This window comes from Ursus arctos, unplaced genomic scaffold, assembly GCF_023065955.2.
Source record: "Ursus arctos isolate Adak ecotype North America unplaced genomic scaffold, UrsArc2.0 scaffold_13, whole genome shotgun sequence".
Lineage (NCBI taxonomy): Eukaryota > Metazoa > Chordata > Mammalia > Carnivora > Ursidae > Ursus > Ursus arctos.
In genome coordinates, this window is record NW_026622797.1 from 59519688 (window position 1) to 59541375 (window position 21688).

The window sequence follows — 21688 nt, forward strand, 5'->3', positions numbered from 1 at the left end:
CATTGTTGGGTGGCAGATAAGTTTGTATTCCTAAAAATATTCTTAAGCTTTGCTTTGGGAGGCAGTTAATTTTTAGAAATAGTTCCAGCCATTCTGGTTTTGCATAAGATTGCTATTTCAGAACCAGAGAGTGTTTATCTAGGATGAATTATTCCTGGCCAGTAGGGTAAGACTCTTCTGAGTACTCTGTCCAATTATGTGTTTTTCTAATCTACCCCCAGGAATGGCATTCCCACCAGGAATGGCAGTATTGCCAGTGTTTAAGAGTGTTGACATCATCTCTTCTAATCCTTTTGGGTGGTTGTTTTCCAGGGCTGGGGTATTTTCCTCACATGCATGCACTGATCTACTGACTACTTAAGAGGAGCCCTCTGCAGATCTCTGGAGTTTTCTCTATGCGCAGTTCTCTCCTTTTCTGAACTCTATTATGTGAATGCTAACAACCTTGGTCCCCCTGGACTCCCATTCTGTCTCCTCATTTCAGGAAAGTTAGCAGACTATGCCTATGTTCTCTTTTTCTGTGTCATTACCTGGAAACTCTCTCATGGCAATTAGCTGGGGCATCACTAGCTCACCTCATTTGTTTCCCATCTTTCAGAAACCAGGGTCCTTCATTGACTGCTGTTCAGTGTCTTAAAAAAACATTGTTTCAAACATGTTTTTCCAATTTTAAATGTTTCCACAGAAGGGTAATTCCAATTCCTATGACTCCATCTTGATCAGAAGTGAGTTTACACCTGTATTTTTTAACTAGTTTTCACTTCACTTTAACATTTTACCTTCTAGGGCTATTAATTACATGAAGGGATGGGGGGGGGTGCATTACAGAGTCATCTTCACAACTTACTACTTTCGTTGTGTCACTCTGTTCCAGAACCCAAAATGTCTCTTTTAGCTCACTAAGTTAAATATAAACACAAACACAAGCCAATAAAATTAGTTATATAAAGAACTAAAACAGGGTTTTTATTGTTTACAGCTTTCTTATGTACTAACTTGATCCAAGGATACCCTTGATGTAGAGGACTGGCTAGGCTATATAGTCTTTATTCAATCATTCATAACTAAAATTGCTGTCAAACAAAATTTTTATAAAAATCGCACAAGAAGTTGTAGGTATTCACTGAAAACAACCTAGACTCCAAATAATTCAAGTGGCAAATGAAAGAATATTAACTCCCACATATGTACAACTTAAGGACCCTAACCAAGACATTTGCCTATATAGTTGACCACCTCACATTTGTATAGGATAGGAAACTTTATTTTGTAAATAAAGAACATCTTTCCTTGAGCATTTACAATAGGAACTGTGATTTTTCCCCCCACAGTGTTTGTGTTTATTTCTAGACCCGTATCTTCTCTTCAAAGTCTACATATAAACATTACTACAGAGTCAAACTTTAGGACTTAGCAATTCCCGTAACACTTTTTGAAAGAGAAGAACATTTAAGAACAGAGTCCTTGCTGGAGATTTATTAATCTCTGTCTTAGATAATGTCAGATTATGGGAGAATGAAAAAATTTGTGCATGTTAGACTATTCAGGGAACATTTCAGAGAAAAGATTTTAATCTTAAAAATCCATAGAATTTTAGTAAATGAAGAAGCTATAAATAGTGCTTACACAAAAGTAAAATTACTAAAATTATCATTATTTGGTTATTTATTACTCTATGCATTATTCTTGGAGCCACATTTCAGTATACCCTAACTATACGTTAATGGCTAATTTTGAATATACTGGTACAAAGTTGTTTTAGAATTTATGTGATTTAGTCAGAATATGTCCCTTTTCTACAGTGGTGAAATCAGCAAATTAATACCTTTCAATATGTCTATATGGACAAATTGTACTTGATCAGTCCCTTTAAAGATTACCAATAGCATGTGTATTGGACAGGAATTTCCACTGTAGTGCTATGTAACAAACCACTCCTTAAAATAGCAATCATTTTTCCACGCTCTTCAGTCTGCAGGATAGCTGAAGGTCAAAATGATTTAGGCTGGATTTGTCAGGGCTTCATACTAAGCTTCTATATGCCTGTAGACTTTCCTGCTTGTCTCTATTCCTCATCTCCTGCACTCTCCTTTGTCTTTCTTATTAACGGGTCATAAAGGCAGGTCAGATGAAATCCGTTCAGTGGTAAACTACATCATTTTCTCCACCATTGGAAGGAATGAGTGGTGGGTGAATGACATCATTTTCTCACCACCAGAAAGATTTTTTAGAGATAATGTTGATGTCTTCCAGGAATATGGAAATGCTTGCATTTCCATAAGAACTTCCCATGCATCTCATCCTTTCCTGTGTCTTTCTATGTCTCCTGAGTCTTTGCCAGGAGACTATGCACAAAACAAGACTGCCTTTTTTGAATACTTGTTAACTTTATGTGTTATAGAATTTTGCTTCCTGTGAGCAAATATAACACCTTTCATGGCCATAGCCAGTTGCCTCCCAAGTTGATTTAAAGCATGAAGTTTTTTTCCAAGAAGAAACATCTCAAACTTTATAGCCTATAAGCAAATTTACCTTAGAATGTCTCATTTTAAGCCTACAATTTTCAGATATCTGTCAGAAATATAAAACATAAAAAATTTTTTATGGATGGGAGAATAATAAGAAAAAATAAATAATAGTTTGGGGTTTTAATGGCTTGTCAATATCTGACTGAATTCATTAAGTAATCTGTCTTCAGTCTTATTTAGTGCAATGAAATTCCCTAATAGCTTATAAACCCGAACACAAATGTAAGAACACTACTGCTCACTTGTTTTTCTCCAGCCACATCATTAGTAAAAAGTTTCTTCTTACCAGAATCAAAATCATATTTGGGGTATGACTTGGTGGAGCTTCTTTGGAACCATTGTCTTCTATTAAAATTTATAAACACTTATAAAAAATATAGAGAATTTGAGAGTCTTGTGCATAAATATATGTTTTGATTTTTTTAAAAATAATGCATGGAAAATAATAATTTTGTAAACTTGCCTAGTATGGAAATGTTCTGCCCTCTGGCACTTGTCCATTCTTTTTCCTATTGTTAAATAAGTCTTGCTGATACCCATATAAGAAAGTAAATCTTTCTCCTATAATTGTGGCTGCCGCTTAAAGGTGAGGAAAACTTTATTGAAATATAGTAACCTCAGAGTTTTGAATAACATAGAAACTTAGAGAGGACCTGGGAAGATAATAAGGACCACTGGCTTTCCAGGGGATGGCAAAACTCTCTTCTGCTCCAATTACTTCATTGACCCACATAGATTCCAGTTCCCTACCCTTGTTAGGATCCCTCTATAAAATGGTTTAGAATTCCTCCTAAGAGTGACTTTTGAAACCATTTTTAAATCTTCAGAGTTTATCATTCCCTATTGATTCTCATTTCCTTCTAAGTTTTATCTCTTCCTGAGGTAAAATCCTGTTTAGTACACTAAAACATTTTAACCAGGACTAGAGTGACTCACATTTGTTCTAAACAATGTCTAAAGTTTTTTATTCAGTGTTTTAACATTGCAAAAACATAGGTAAAATATGAGACTCGGATTTCCTTCTCTCTGATATTACTACATTTTCCAAAAGATGTCTACATAAAGTTGTGATTTTATGTGGCATTCTAATAGCCATGAATGTCCATGTTATCTACAATTGCAGTAATATCTAAGTACTTAGGACTTACACATATGTCTTCATTCATACCACAAACATTTATTGAGTGCTTACTATGTTCCAGACCCTGGTATTACAAATGAAAAGTCAGAATTAGAGGAGTATTTCTCAAGTTTTAAGAGAATGAGAAATAGGGAAGATACAAAAAAAAAAAAAAAAAAAGAAGACGACAAGAATGGAATGAAATAATCTAACACGTTTTGACTCACACACATGTATGAGCTACAAAGACCCTCCTGGTTTCAAAATTGCTATGACCTTTCTGGCACCTGCCTTGTGCCCAGTGCCTAGCACACTATTCTCCCGTGTTAAATTCCTCCTTCTGGCTTGTCACACATAGAGCAGTCAGCTTGGTAGCCCCTGGGACCACAGGTCAGGTTGCAGAAAAGACCAAATGGCTGAGATGTAGAGCAAAGAAAGTGGGCAGTTCTCAGGTACACCAGCTAAATTGCTGTAGTTGTCTGCCTGCTAATACAATGATCCTGATTCCTGAACTGTGTTGAGGGGCAGGAGGGATCAAGGGAATCAGCATTACACTGCTGAACATTTCTGCCTAAAACTGGCATCATTTCACATTCTTGGGAAACAGATATTGCAGAGATATAAGTATTAAACAAGGACCCCAAAGGCCTATACTTGAAAGAAGTTGTAATAGATAAACATGTAGGTATTCTTAAGTTTATAGACCTTTTTATCCTTTCAAATTAAAAAAAAAATATTTAGGGATCTCTGTACCACTACCACATAGAATAAGTAATTTCAATTGAAATGGAGTATTAACACCAGTCTCAACATCATCTTTAAGTAGAAAGGAAATTAAGGAGTTCACTCAAATATTCAAAGGTCAAATGACTCCAACTCATAGGTCACTTGGAAGAGCTCACTTAGGGACTTGAGAAAGGCATTTAATACTATACTTGGACTTAAAAGCACTTTCCCAAGAATAAATCACTAATATGAGTCTTCCTTTCCATCACATTGGGTTGTCTCTCACAAGTCAGTGCAAATGCCAAGACTTTTTGCTTTGACTTTTCAATAGTATTAGTAATACAGTATAATCACTTCTGACTGAGTGTCTTAAAAAAGTAAACCTAATTTAAGGTATTGTTGGTATATTAAAGAGAAGTTAATCATATGACGTGATTTAGAACTGGTGATTTGAAGTAACAACTTTTTCTACATCGTTTTTGTAAAGGCATCTCTTGGCCTAGGGCTACGCCTGGGATTTCTACACACAGTCAGGGTAAAAATTAAGATATATTTCTCCCAAAGAACTTACAGTCCAAATGTATGCCACAGATCTTTGGGAAGAATTTAAACTATTTCCGAAATATTACTAAAAATTTAGGCAACAGTAACCGTTAAGATGAAACATTTTGATTGCTAAGTTGAAATTTTGAAGATTGATTTTTTTTCCCTCCCTCATCGGAATAGTCTGGGTCATATGGAGTTAGTCAAAAGAAAGAAAGGAACATAATTCAGAGAAAGTAACTACAACTACGTGCACTGAACACATGTACTTTATCAACAAAGTAAACAGTAAAACTTGCAAATGTCTTGGAGTCCTAAAATCAACCAAGGAAAAAGAAATAAATGATGATCTGTGGCTTGAATCTCTTACTAACATTCTACTTTTCAAAGAATGACATGATAGCATTGAAAGCTTATTCTCCCCTACAGTTAAAAATGCACAACAGCATCGTAATTAAAGTATACATATTGCTTACAATTTCTATGTAATGCTAAATAGTCACTGGAAGAGAAAAAGAGATTCTAACCTCGAGGAGTTTAAAATCGGAACTCTTGACACTAGCTTGAATCGATCAGCGTTAGTTATATGACACAATAACTGAAAAGCAGTAGATATTAAAATATGACCACAAATTCATCTAAAGAGAAGTGGCAGTGGTGGAGGTCATAAAAAGTTTGAGTGAAAGATGAGTAGGACTGTGGGGGCGAAGAATGTGTCGGCTCTCCTCTGATCACTACACAAAGACTTCCTGGAAGATGTGGGGCTTCCAAAGAGATTATACCGGGGCAAAGTGACAAGATGGAATTCTCTGTGATCACGTGTTATGGGCCTGGCTGTAACAATGCTGGGAGGTGGGAGTGGAATGACAGAAAAGAGGGCAGCCAAGAAACTGCGACTAAAGTTATAGAAGGTACGTTCAGCGAAAGGGCAATGGAGCCAAAAGGGGACCAGAGAAACCTGAGCACCAAGAACTAAAATTAGAGCTTTCTGGACCAAGGAGGGGTCAGTGTCACTCCTGGTTTTGAATTTTAAAAAACTGAATTAGAAATAACAGAAATAAAAATCAAGTCTGAGAATTATTCATAAGAAATTCCCACGTAGGCAGTTTCTATTTCAAGACCACAAATTTCAGTGTAGAAAACATATAAACCAAAGGCAGAGCTGTGTTTAATACGTGAGCTATGCAAAAATGATTCAAATAAGAATAAAGAAAAATGCAGGAGATTGAAAAATGCTAAATTTGCACCCATTATATAGGACTTCCACTTCAAAGTAAAGAACACCAATCATTTTTAGTTGTGATAGAAAAACACAAAGCAGTTGTTTGCTTTTTTGGTTGGTGATTTATTTATTTATTTTTCTATTGTATGCATCTCCTAAATATTTGTTATAGATACTAAACTTAATACACCACCCAGATCTAACAGACTACTTTCCATCAGCTCAAACTGAACTATCCCATTCTGGTTTATCTCCCTCTTATCCACATATTCAGTTAGCAGTGTACTCTTTCAGTGAACTGAAAGTTGGAATTTCAAAATAATCAGTTTTCTATTGTATAAAGATTTTTTTTTTAAAGATTTTATTTATTTATTTGACAGAGATAGAGACAGCCAGCGAGAGAGGGGACACAAGCAGGGAGGAGTGGGAGAGGAAGAAGCAGGCTCCTAGCGGAGGAGCCTGATGTGGGGCTCGATCCCACAACGCTGGGATCACGCCCTGAGCCGAAGGCAGACGCCTAACCGCTGTGCCACCCAGGCGCCCCTGTATAAAGATTTTTTTAAAAGGGAAAAAAGGAAAAAGAAAATATCAAATCATATCAACTGGATTCTTAGATTAGCAAATAATTTTTCTTTGAACATTATAACTATACCTCCATTTTTCTCTGTATTCTTCTGTCACATATACTCTTACAGAAACACACTGATAAATTAAAAATCAAGTCAGGTTTGCTCTCCTGTGTTAACAGACACAAAGGGCCACAACTGTTCCCTCTTTTATTTCAAGACAAGAGCTATATTAGACAATTGGTTTGGGGCTTGAGAAAGCAAAACAACAAAATAGAAGAAAGAAAATAAAAGGAAAGAAAAGGAAGAAAGAAGAAAAGAAAAAGAAGAGAAAGAAAGAGAGAAAGAAAACAAAAAGAATTCTGACTAGTTGAATTTATTTGTAATCAAATTATGTGCATTATGTTGTTGTTTATTTAGGGGACTTACTTCCTATTTACTTTTCGGAAGTTACAAGTAAAAGTGTGAATCATAGTGAAGAAATAGTCACTACTCAAATTAAAGATACTTTTATTTTTCATTAGGAAACTTAATGGAGTGAACATAGTTTAGCATTTGAAAAAGACTAAGGTTTGTGTGTTGAAATAAACAAGGAAGTGTAAAGGAAGGGCGGATCACATGACCACGGCCGTGAAACAAGATGAGTGGTGGGTTGATGAGCACTAAAAGCAGTGTGAAGGCCACGACACCGAATTCAGGAAATATTTGCACTGCCTTTTCCTATTCCCCTTTTCTTCTAGTCTTTGATGGATATATAATAATTATATTTTATAAGAATGCCAGTGGTGACGGAAGTGCTTCTCCTAATGCAGAGGCTGTAAAGCTATCAGAAGAGCTTTAAGCAAATGTTATCTGTTTTACAGAAGAAATCAATTACCCACAGATTGCTTAAACCAGTGACAGGCATGGTAAGGAATAAAATGTGTTAAGTAGAAAAGTTACAGCCATCAACATGTAAGGAATTACATGATATATGAAAGCAATCACTTGTTCAATTTACCTTCAAAACTAAAACAAGTTCTTCTGCATTGGAAATAAACATGAACCTCTCTCTGAAAAGGGAACAATTTCCAACTCAATGGAAAAAGTACTGTATAAATTTTAGCCAGCAATAGTGCTATTAGGAGAACACAACCAGGTTTTCAGAGATAAAGTATGTGAACTACTTAACATACTTATTTCAAAGTAGGCATCCGTTTGTCTTCATCTTCCTGCAATTCAGAATTATGTAATTTTCCAGATATGCCTGGAATAAAAAAAGGTCTGCTAGAAAATACTTCACACTTTGCAACATTCTTTATATTAAACTGCAAAGGATTTTGCTCAATTAAAAATATCTTTATTATATTAAAGTTTTAATATTCATCATTCTGTGTTGATAACACATATTTCATTATCTGTATTAGCAAGACAAAATTCACAAGTGGGCCTTTTTTTCTGCTTAAAGAGGTAAAATAAATGTCTCAAAAAGGCTCTGACAGTTCTTAGGGAGGACATCATGGTTCAAAATGCTCATCAAAGCTGTTAATCGCTCAGGTGGAGTTGGCAACTTGCTTGTGAGACAAGGTCGCCATTTTCAGTTCTTTATCCTACCAGTCCTAAAGGAATTTCTGTATTGTATGATTTAATTTTTAAAACAAATTAATTCAAATCACATGTAACATAAAAAAGTAATTTCTTAATATTGCGAAACAGGAATCATTTCACCAGATGTGCCATTAGAGACATCACAGCATAACCATCACATTTCTGAGAATGTCATTGTGTGCAATGACAGCCATGACGACAGATACCTGCCTAATGAAGAACTTATGCCTCTTTCCACTTCCTTTTTTTTCAAATTGGGACGTGTTTAGGAGCATTTGCTCACATGATCTTTCAATAGAATCAGGAGTAATACACCAGCTGATGCATATCATTCTTTGACAATATTCTGAGCAAGAGTTCTATACTGATTTAATTTTCTTGGGAATAAAGTATGTATATTCAGATTTCATGTCAGTCAGCTGCCCTTAATGGACAAATGTTAATGATAAAATTTAAAGTACTACATTTTGGGAACACCTGTAAGTTAAATTCTTTAAGAAGAATCACACTAGTAGTCTCATAGTCGCTCTGACACAAAAAACAGTATTGTGAAAATTCCCAGATGAAAGACAACACTGCTAATGCTTTTTTCTCTGCAAAATTATCAGGTTGATATAATGGTGATGTCCTACTGATTATTCACCACAGACCTTCCAACAGGATAATGCATTCTGAAAATATGAACTTGAAGCTAAAATATTAAATATGCATTTCCTCCTCCTATAGGACATGTTGAAATGCCACATGCTGTTGGTGAGAATGACCCATAAGTGTTGGATTTTTCTCCCCCTTGCTCTTCTTTTCCAGAAACAGTTAGTGTGGCGTGCAGTGAACCAAATCAACAATGTGATTCAAGCTGTCTCCGTAGCTTCTTGGCAAAAGAAAGGATAAACTATAAAAACTCCCCTCCTACAGCTTTCAGCTCTTGCTTCCCACACTTTAACATCTTCTGTCACCTCTGGCGCTGTTACTGACCCATGCTAAGCTAAACTAAAGGATGATAAGTTTGCTGCCTTTGCCCTTGTCCTGAGGGGCTGCACATTATCCTATCAAGTATCAGTAGCCATTTCTGTGGGATATTTGTCACCCCACGAAGGCCTTTGGAACAAATGAAATGGGCAGCGAATTACAAAAATGTCATTCTCTAAAGGAAATGGATGAAGGCTTTTGTTCTCCAGTAATAAATAGATGCCATAGGCTTATAACACTATTTTTATATTAAATTTGACAGAGTTACTATTTCTAGTTCATTAAGGGAACAGCTTGAAAACTCTTTCTTTCTGTACTTTTAAAAATAATGTTGTTTCCCTCATTACTTGCCAGTAATAAATATAAACAATACCTGGCAATAGATCCTGGAAATCACAGATATGATTGATTTCAAGTTACTTTTGCTAATGATTGTTTTAAAAATGTACAAAAATCATTTCAGGGAGGGATTTTGAGATTATAAATGGATTATGTAAAGAGGTACCTGTGAATGGATTTTAAGGTCTGATTTATACCCATTCCTCTTTTCTTTATAAATCACAAATATATTACTTCCTTTTCTCACTTTTCTCACACATTATAGTTTTACAGGGCTTCATGATAAATATGCCATGGACAAAGGTCAAGCAAAGGATAATAACTCAATTCCTTAAATGAAAGCTTCAAAGTAAATCCTCTGTGTTTAATAGCAGTATACAGAGGTCAAGATGACAATGTCCCAGACTAGAGAATAAAATGTGTTAATATCTTTGAGCCTCAGTATATTTTTAAATGGGTATACTTGAACTGACACACTTAGATGTTCTTTGAAGTGGAACTTGAGCAAGATGCATAATACACGATAATAAATTAAATAGCACCACATATTTTTAGATAAATTTCAGTTGTGTGGTTTATCAGCATTTTCATGGTTATTCACTGTTTCTAATATAATAGATATATTTCTTCTGTGGGTTTGCCTCCTCAATGATTTTAAAATTGAGCTACCTTTTGCTTCCTAAGCTTCTTTTGTCCAACAAAAGTTGTGAGGCAAGGTACTGAAAACAACTCACAGCAATTTTTACTTGACCCATTAGTATATAGATGAAGACTAATTGTTGTAATATACTCTTAGTGAAGATCATTTAATATTGAAGCATGTTATCTGTGTTTATCTTCAGATTTTCTGATTTTGTATTTTATATCATAACTTTTGGGTACATTGTATATCTTAAGTTTAGTCAACATTTGCCAATATTTTGACAGAATTGATCTGTAAAAACAGTAAAAGTGGGGTAAACCAATTCTAATTTTCAGTTAGATCAAAGTCATCATTTCTTGGAGGTAAATGATTTTAAAAATTCAGCTACATCTTATATATTTTCGGTGGACGTTTGCTTTATTTTATATTTTTTTATTCCTCTTTGCTTCTCAACATGAGAGCATGTACCCGACTTTGCAAACTCCCTCATTGTATGAGCTGTGATAGGGGCACGATCAGACCCAAAGGTTCTTCCAAGAAGACCTAAGTATGCCAATCCACATCCATCCAGTTGACGCGTGCTCCAGAGCTGCAGGCACTAATGCACATTTTAATTTCTAGATGAATCACTGTCATTTTGACTCCTGTGTACTGCTCTGAGTCACCCAATACCCATCCTCCAGCGTCCTTTTCTGACAATTTAGTCCCCAATACCTTGCAACTCAAAAGTCTTTGTCTCTAAACATTTAAATTCCTTGACTAAATCTAGCTAGTGATTCTTGCAAGTAAGGGAGGGGAGAGTGTTTGAAAAACACAGAAGAAAATGAGAAGTGCTTTTTCTTCACAAATGGAAATGATGACTAATACGCCCTATCTTTGTATCAGAAATAGAATAGATAGGATAAATGGAAGCACAGTAGATAAAAAGACTTTCATTAATCGAAAAATTATTAAAACATTACAGTAGGTTACTCAAAGAGTTGAGTAATTTGTTTTCTCGTTGATTTTTAGAAACAGAGCAGATTCCAACCTTTTGATTCTATTTTGTTCTGTCCCATCCAAAGAAATTAAAGTGCAGACTACATGCAGTCTTTTCATCACTTAAATACTTATCAATGAAATCCAGCTTCTGTCTTTATCCGACTTCTCAAGCAAAGACATTTCTCAAAGTCCACAATTTCTCTTAATTACCAAATGTAAAGACAATTTTCAAATACATTCATTTTTTAAAATTCTCTTGATTTGTATTCTCTAATTTAGTCAATAGATCTAAAACTGAGCTTATTTCCCAAAATATCTTCCTTCTGATTTCCTCATTGTTATGCTCTAGGAACCAGTAACTAGAAGTCAAGAGCACATCAGTGGGATTGTGGGAAAAGCCGCAGGAAAAATGCTACACTTCCCTCCAAGGGGGAAAAAAAAGGTTGACAATAAGCAAAAAGAAATAAGTTCCCCCACCTACTGGTGAAACTGAAGATTGTTTAGCCACATTTGAGCTAAGGGCTTCAGAGTAAGTAAACCAAACATAAAGCTAAACATACTAGCAACAATTTGGCAGCCTGTGGCCCCTGTAAGAATAGGAGAGGAGCAAACAAGTGTGTGGCTGCGTCAAAGCCACGGTGATGGAAAGATGTTCAGATCACACAGACACCAAAACCTAGGTGATGGGCTGACCAGCACTCAGAAACAGGATTTGGCAGAACTAGGCAGGGGCTGGAGGCGGTAAAGTGTATTTTTTCAGTTCTTTAATAATTTATTGAACTAATGATACTTTTATGAATAAATTAAGTTATTCTGGGGTAAGAGTACCTGTCTTTATACACCCATGTTTTGGGAGAGAGGGCAGAGAAGTTATAAGATGGCAACCTGGAAATATTTTATAAATCACTAAGGAAATTTACCACCCAAATGCTGAATCATTTCTATTAGAGGCACCTGTGGCACTTGAATATTCAGTTCGACTAAGTCACCAGTTAGTAATTCTTCCATATAAAAGAGGGAGAAGTATTTGAAAAGCATAAAAAAATAAGAATAATTTTGAGTTTGAAGAACTAAATTTTTAGAATAATTGAATCAAGCTTAAAGAAGAAAATGCATTTTTTTTTCTTTTCTCTCTCTCTCTTTTTTAAACAAATGAAAAGCATGGTACAAAAAAGAAGAATTTCTTTAATAAAAAAGTGTTAAACCATTGTGGTAGGTCACTGAGAGTTTGAGTATTTCCTTTTGGGTTGACCTTTAGAAATAGAGTAAACTTTGTTCTATTTAGTCAATTCTCTTCTGTTCTGTTATTGGCACCTCCCTGTTCAATTCCTGTCCAGTCAGTTGACCAACACTCTTGATTTTGACTTTCCAGTATTTCTAGCATTCATACATAATTTTAAATTTCAGTTGTTTCAAGAAAATTTCAGTTGCTTGCATTATGGGTTGGACCCTCACGATGTCTCTCCGATATAGAGAGACCAAACCAAAACATTTTTAGAATTGGTTAGGCTTGCCTTCATTCTCTTACCACCTCTATTTTTGAGCTATTGTAAGTGAGACTTTGCAAATCACAACCCCCCACACCTATCCCAGCAAGCCTAGAGGCAGCGTAGCACAGGATTCACATTGCTGCCTCTCTCACTTGCTCTGTGAACTTGGCTAGGTTGCTTTAAATCTCTAAGACTCAGTCTCCTTATTCAGACAAGCAGGACCAATAATAAATATCTCCTTCAAACAGCTAATATTTTGAAAGCACTTGAATTTTTTGCGAAGTTTTCCTAAGCTATTTGTCACAATATGTTCTCCTCCAAAAAAGAGACTTTTGGTGAATGTGTTTCCAAACAACATCTAAATAATATGAAATGCAAAATTGTGTTATCCATTGAATTTGCTAACATTTAGAGCAAGTATTCAATAATATTTAAAACACTATTCTATTTCCAAAATGATTTCTTTTTCATAAGAAGCATTGTATATATTAATTTTATTATTTCATATTTATCCATGTACCTATTTATACATATAGATATACTTCATACTTGTACATATATTTATATCATATTACATACATATATACGTACAAGTATTCATCTATTTATTACATACATGGATAAGTGGTGTGTAAGTGTAATTGATTTAAAATTATGTTTATCGAAATGGATGTAGGTGGGGTTTTTTTCTATAAACCATTTTCTGAAAAGGTGGGACTAATCGATGTTTATCAAATATGGGACTCGTTTTGACTAAGACACTCAATTGTTAGTGAGATACTCTAAACCTAGCTACTTTATTTATTTTTTTTCAAGATTTTATTTATTTATTTAAGAGAGAGAATGAGAGAGCACAAGCAGGGTGAGAAGCAGAGAGAGAAGCAGGCTCCCCACTCGGGGGGAGCCCTACGCAGGGCTCATCCCAGGACTCCAGGATCATGACCTGAGCCGAAGACAGACACTTAACCAACTGAGTAACCCAGGTGTCCCTATGCAGGTGCTTAACCAACTGAGCCACCCAAATGCCCCTAAACCTAGCTACTTTATTTTATTTTATTTTTTTAAAGATTTTTATTTATTTATTCGACAGAGATAGAGACAGCCAGCGAGAGAGGGAACACAAGCAGGGGGAGTGGGAGAGGAAGAAGCAGGCTCATAGCAGAGGAGCCCGATGTGGGGCTCGATCCCAGAACCCTGGGATCACGCCCTGAGCCGAAGGCAGACGCTTAACCGCTGTGCCACCCAGGAGCCCCTAAACCTAGCTACTTTAAATGCCTTTTTTAGAGCAGCGTTAATATCGTTGTTGTTAAGAACACAATAACTACCACATTTACTCATTCCTGAGGAATAATTACGAAGTTTGATTTTCATTCCCATTTTAATTTTCAGATGATAATATTAAAGTAGAATCACAAACTTGCACTATTAACATCCAGTAAAATAAAATGTCATTTTAACACATAATGTGTGATTTTAAAAAGGAAGTAAACTGCTTTTAAATGGTTCAACTTATATTGATAGAAGTTGGCATAAATGACTAATCTTTGTAAAGTTTGTTTTCCAAATTTAACTTTGAGCAGCCACCCAGCAACTATTGCTGGTTAAAAATTGCTTTGCAAAAATCACCCATAAAATATGTATTATATATACATTTAATATAAAGATAATTCTTCAAATCATAATTAGCTACATGATATAGCAAGCCACCATCAGGTTACTTATTGAACTAATTTAATTTGCACAGTGGCAGCTAATTTAAAGGAAGCATTCTCTTTTCAAGCTTGTTTTTAGCAACTATTAAGTAAAAAATGATTAGTCTGGGATTTGAAAACAATCTTTGTCCTATTTCTCTCTCTTTCTGAGGGACAGTTTGTGATACTTCTCCCACTGGTGGATAGAGATAGAAATCTATAAAAAAGGTAACTTTAAACTGGATGATGAAAACCCACCCAAAGAAAAAAGTGAATTCTAATTTCCAGAATTAGCATCAGATTTTCATCTTTTTATGCCCTTTTCAGAATCCTGCTGAAATCAGTGTGAGATCTGTGTGTTAGGTGGGAAAGAGCACACGTTAAGTATGTTGCTGGGATATGCTCAGTACAAATCAATGGGAACTGAATCCCACTGCTCACAGGCCTATGTCTTGTGTCCATACTCCTATATTCTGAAGAAGCAAATATTCCACTCATCCAGCAGGCCAGCGAGAGAACAAAGAAATAACGGACCTTGATCCAAATAACAAAGTGGCTTTCACCAAGCTATTATGCAGAAAGACATGATGGGAAAAGTATTTATATGATTAGTAATGTATTTTTGAGACTGATATAAAAATGGCCCTGAAGAGGCTCATTGGGAAAAAAACAAAACAAAACAAAAAAACAAGTGACCCAATTGCATTAATGCTAACTTACACCAGGAACAAAACTTTGCCACAGAGCAGAGCCCCAAACTTGCAGAAAATAAAACTATACAAAAGTTACAGCAGATATATTTTACAAGACATTCTAATAAAATAATGATAGTCCAAATATACCAATGGGTTCAGCAGTGGAAGTAAAAAATAAAAGTGATGGAATGAAATAGGAAAAATCTTTATTAAAATTCGGTTCTGGTGTGCATAAGGTCAAATATGCTCCAATTCAACTAGCATTATCTGTCCTTGCCAATCTGTAATCACCACTAACAACAGTATAGCTCTCAGATTCTCACCACAAATCACTCAGGGATAAACAAATGTATTGAATCAAACAGACATTTGCCAAATTAGAAGACATTTGTCTGCGTGAGATATGCACCTTGCTTAGTTTTCAAATAATGGAAACCAATAACCCCACATGCAAAGCTCTGATCAAAAGTTTTGTTCCTGTAGATTTACTGAACATTTATTTTGTGCCAGGCACCATTCAAAGCCCACAGGTAAACCTCATATGGTTAATACTCTCGTTCTACTAAAAAATTCATGGAAATTTACCTATAAACTCAGTTTCTGAAGTCCAGGATGCTCAGTGATGATTTTAGCCTCAGGTGCAGAAACACTGGTCACCCAAACCATTTATACCCTATAATAGAAGCATTTATGCATTCTTCACAGATAAGGATCTAATTCTAGTTAATGTATTCAGGAATATTGAAATTCATTAGTTCTATTCTGGTTTAAATTTTTATTCTCTTTATGTAAAAAAATGTTGCCTTAAGGCCCTCAATTTAATAGAAACTATTTAAACTTCACATATACATATGTTTCCCTTCTCTGTTTTGTGTTTTACACTATAACAGAGATAAACAAAATATTTTGGAATTAATTAAACAAATAAAAATACGAAGTCCAAAAATGTAGGTAGAAACACTATTACTGAGTTAATCTGTTTTTTTTCTTCCCTTGCTGGAGTTATTACTTCAATTTCATACTTTGATGTTGGGGTTTAGAAACTATTCAGAATAAAATGAAATGAATGAAGTAATTAATAATAGAGTTGATAAAATTAATTTGAATAAGAAACAGGCTGATGTTCTCATGTGACTTGAACAATAACTTTACTGAAAACTGCAAGAGAAGATATCCAGAATGTTTTAGAAAGTGGTAATATCCTTGAAATGATCATATAACCATGCAAACTGGTAGCTCTCATCTACAAGTTTAAATTTGATATATGACGTTATCATCAACGTCATGCACGTAACTAAATAATGATTTAAGAGGGCATGGTCTTTCACATTCTTTTAACAGAGCACAGACCTTATTTTTCTTTTTCTGTTATTTCATATGTACTAACAGGTCAATCATATCTAGAGGAAAATTATATGGTAAAAGCAAGGAAACAAAATAGAAGAACAAAGGAAATGTACATTCTGTATATGAAGAAAATAAAAATATAAATAAGATGCTCAATAATCTTCGTAAACCAAGGATCTTGGTTAGGTTACCCCGTTCTCATTTTTCTTTCCTTTCTTCCATTTCTTTCATTGTCAGTATGATTACCTACAATCCCTAGGCATCCATATCTCTCATTCCTTATTTTCTACTTGGAACCTAGCTAGCTAGCTATTCGCCATACATTAAAACTTTGCATTCTACCTTTATAGAAAAACTTATGTTTTCACTTGCCATTCTCAAGTCTGATATTTCAGACACTCACACTCACGCACGCACCCCTCCCCAATGAAGTTGAAGTAAAAATAGAAAACAATATAAATAATAACACTTCCCAAATTATATCAAAAACAACAGTGAAATAACTGGACGTATTTAACAGTAACCTACAGCTGCCTCTCTTACCCCTTTCAAAAGAAAATTCACAAAGGGGATTTTCCATATGTTCTCTAGCCTCATGAAGTTATTCAATAAACTAAGAAAGAATCAGCTCATGAATAGTTTTGAAAAGAGCACAGTGATTTTGCTGGGGAAACATTAGCACCAGGACCTTTCAAAACAGCCACAAGTAGAGGCGGTTCGTGGCCTTGTCTAGGTTTTTTGAAGACGACCTGCAAGGCATGAGATTTCAGACAGGAAACTGTTCAGCTGAATACCAGAAATGACTGGAATGGTCCTGCTCCTGGGAGTTCTGGCTGTCTGAGCTGCTCATTTCACCAGTTCATTACTTGTGGGCTTTCCACAGTGCCTGGCACAAAATAAATGCTCAATAAATCTATGATTACAGAAACTGTGATCAGTGCTTTGCCTGTGTAGTCATTAGGTACTAGTTCTATAGTCAGTAACACTTTTGCTTGGTGTTGAATAATTCAGTTACCACCCTCACAAACTAGAATGTGCCCAGAGCAACTGAAACCCTGTAACCCTGAGAGGTGATTACAAACTAGAATGCTTTGAGAATCTTGAAGAACACTCAATCTCTTTATTAGAACAGCTTTCTCCTCTTAGCACAAAAGAAAAAAGAAAGAAAGAAAGAAAGAAAGAAAGAGAAAAAGGAAAGGGGCTATGTAATAAACTAATTCAGAAAAAATAAAGACAACAGCAAGGCAAACATAAAACAAAGAGAACATATGGTATTTTACATGATATATGCTGATACTTTACCTGTCTTCTATTATTCAACTTTCTTCCAGATTTACATATTTCTCCATTTATACACAGGGAATTGAGGATTTAAAAAAATTTTCCCTGCCCTAATAGATGCAATGATGTTTGGGATTCTGATTATTATTATTATTGTAAGATTTTATTTATTTATTTGAGAGAGAGAAAGAGAGAGAGCAAGTGGGGAGGGGGGCGCGTCACAGAGGGGCAGAGGGAGAGAGAGAATCTCAAGCACAGTCCATGCTAAGTGCAGACCCAATTTGGGGCTGGGGCTCCATCCCACAACCCTGAGATCATGACCTGAGCCAAAAATCAAGAGTCAGTCACTTAACCGACTGTGCCACGCAGCCCCCCTGATTATTCTTTAAGAATAAATTTATCAGAAGAAATTTTGCTCTTCCACCAATAGAATTCCTTTTGCCATTTGGTTAGTTTTTTGGAAGAACCCTGCCATTCTGACTCAGTCTTCTCCATTTCCATGTTTTCCCATGCATGGACATTCTGAGTAGGGAAGGGGAGGCAGCCCTACTGTTAATGCTAAAGTTAAATGTTAAAGTACAAAGAAGGAACTTTAAATTCTCCCTAATATTAAGAACAATGAGATTAAATACACTAATTTTTTTTTTTCTCTCTCTCTAAATTCTAAATTTAGAAGTTCTAAATTCCAGCAGTTCTAAATTCCACTTTTCAAGTTTGGGGGAATTTTTTAAAAATCTCTTTTAGGCTATCAACTATTATAACTTCTGTTTTTTCAATATCTGTTTACCCCTAAGCTGGATTACAGAAAATACAAATAGAAAAAGAAGAAATGCATGTTTTTATTATTATTAAAATAACTTAAGAAGAAACTCCTTAAGTAAATGGGTTAGCCTTTTTGAACCCTAAAGGATGAGCAGCGAGCTTTCCTGCCCACTAATGAGCTACTCTTGACCTAACTAAAACCATTTCAGGACCAGTTGTGTCTACACAGAGGCCTCCCCCACCCCCATACCATTTCCATCCAATGGGGTGTCTGCCTGATCTGCATGCAGTATTGTCCGCCAGCGTGAACGATTTACAATGGGCACTTTATTTCTGTAATTTAAAAGGAAAAAGAGAGCGAGAAACAACTACTGATGCAAAATATCATTTTTTCCTAATGGATGAGTAATAACCAGGAGATTTCTGAAAAGCTGTCCAGGGTGCCTGTCAGAGCTGGCAAAATTTCTGACCCAGAGAAATATATTCACGAACAGGCCCTGTGATTATGAGTTACAGGCCCCTTTGGAGCACGCTGCTTTGAGAAGCACCAGAGAAATTATAAAACTAGTCTAAATACTTGGCACATAGAACTCACCATTCATACGATTTTGCACGGAAGAAAATATATAAAATTCTATGTTCTGAATTAAATTTAAAAGAACATATATGGAATGTATGTTATATGAGAACTCTACAATGAAACCCTATTTCAAAAGATGCCAGGGGGCTGGAAATCGGGAAATGGATGTAAATTAGATCAGACTTTGGCACCTTGCAAATCCATATTCCCATCAGCCCCAATCCTTGCGCTCCAATTTAACTTGATTCTGAAGATCCTCTTTGTGGTCTGATTTGGAACCTATTACCTCTCTTTTGAAAGGAGAACAATAAGGGAGGAGAGCAGGAATATGTGAAGAAAGGTAACAATAATTCACTTGAATTAAGGGATCATTTTGCTTCATGTTCCCTTTCAGTCCCTCCTGCCCTGGCGTAGATCTTGGCAACGGTTGCTGTTACGGTGCCAGTTTAGCGGAGGCGGTGGGTACCGTGCCGGAGTGGAGAGGAACAGCATAATGTCTCCAAACGGAAACTGTTTGTCAAACACCAGAAGCCAACAGTGTGAATTAGGAAACTAGGGGTTAAAACAACTGTGATCATTCAAATAGGCGCTTTGTCCTATGCGGGATTTCTCTTAACAAGGGCAGTTCAGCAGCAGGCGCCTCTGCCTGGTCCCTTGGGAAGACTCGCAACTTGGGCGTAACTTTCCTCCAGGCGGTCTCTCAGAGTGCTGCTCACTTTGCGGAACTGAGGAAAGTGTCTCCGTCAGCGAGGAGCTGTGCACTTAGCAAGGTATGCGGGATCGGCACAAGATCCTTTACAGGAACTTGACATGAAAATGGTGAATGCGCTGTTCATCCAATTCCCATACACATAGTAAGTTTCTTGGATAAAAATCAGTTCAAGTGGCAATTTGGCATCCTGTGGAAGAAACATCTGGTTGGTTGACTACAATTTCATTTGTGAATCAGCAGTTTTGGCACTGTACAGACACAATCAGAGATTAATTTTATGACGTTATCCGAGCTTATTTGTGCTTCGTTTTAAAAACTTAGGCAAATGTCCAAGTGTGATTGGAGGATGATACAATAATAACTTGGTCTACTGAGTAAATTATGTTAATACTAATGGGATAAATAATTTAAATAGCGATTTCTGTCATATTTACAGTGTGCAGAGTACTTCTATAGGCATTATATCATTTGGTTCTCATGATGACTCTAGAAAGTAGACAAAGGAGAGGTTTTCAATTTCACAGTTGAGGAACCTGAGGCCAAGGAAGTTACCTGGCCCGAGGTAACTTTTCAAACCGGAACTGTAATTCAGATCATCTGATTCCAATTCCAGTGCTAATTTGCAGCTCATTAAGACAGAGTGCTTTAATGCCTGGTCAGGCTTGTTGCTTTTGGTTCCGAAGTGGGGAGAGCAAGAGAGAATGAAATGCATCCTCACAATTCAGAATCTGTTGCAGAGTAACAGTGTGTGTTTGTGGATATTGATAGAGACAGTCCGCATGTATGAGACGCGTGCACATTTGCATTTTGTGTGTATCCATGCCCATAGATAGCGATCAGCATCCCTATGGCTTGTGTGGTTGAAAATGCATTGGTAACTCTGGTCTTAGTCACTTTTTACATGGCCTAGGACAGTGAAGGTACTTAGTTAGCTGTTACCGTTACCTTATTATCTTTTAAGAAGATCTAAAATAGTAAGGACGAACAGATAGGTGTTGTTCACAGTGCCAAACACCACCGTCATTGTCAGAGTGCCCTGGATAAGAGACAACTCTCAGTGTCTATCACATGTGAAGCTAGCTTTCGGATTCTCAGTTTTCAATTTGAAAGAGAAGGTGGACCGTCTCTTTATTTCAATGTGTTTACGAATGTACCATTTCCATTTTAACACATTCCAAAATATCCAACCTCCTTTTTTTTTTTTTTTTTTTGAGGCAGTATTGGTATGGCATTCTGAATGTACTACGCAACTCAGACGGAGTGGAAATTTAGTTCGCTATCGGCTAATAACTTCTTCCTAGCAGTTCAACCTAAAATTCAGGAAATTGACTCTTCCCATGTGTGTGCCCAGGAGCACTGAAAAGGCAGCAGTAGCTGTGCATAAGGGAAAGAAGGCGATAATGGTAAAGAATACGAATGCCACAGAACATGGTGAGCTGCGTAGGCTTGGTTTTTAATTCCTGCCATTTTTTCACATTTCAAGAGTAAAACAAAGAACAAGCTAACAGCAAGAGATTAATGCAAAAAAGGTGGCTCTTCCCCAAACATTCTGCCTTTTTATCCTACTGTCTGGAAAATGAATTGAGGCTTCTGAAACTAGCAGTGCCTTTGCATTTTTCTTCATTAGGAAGTGTATTTGTAAAACAAGCTCCAAATTTTTGCCATTCATGATTCCTGGTCACAGGGTGAGATTCTTCAGTGACACAATCTTCAATGTATATGAGCCAAAGGATCATTTCTCATCCAGGGCTCCCGACGTTGTGAAGGCGCAGCTGAAACCACCCCTCCCACACTCTCCACTTCAACAACAGCAGCTCATTATCAGAAGCACGTTGCAAAGGGCGGTGCAAGCACAAAAATCAATCTGATTGCCTGTATAGCTCTGCAAAATCATTCCAGGGAAGAA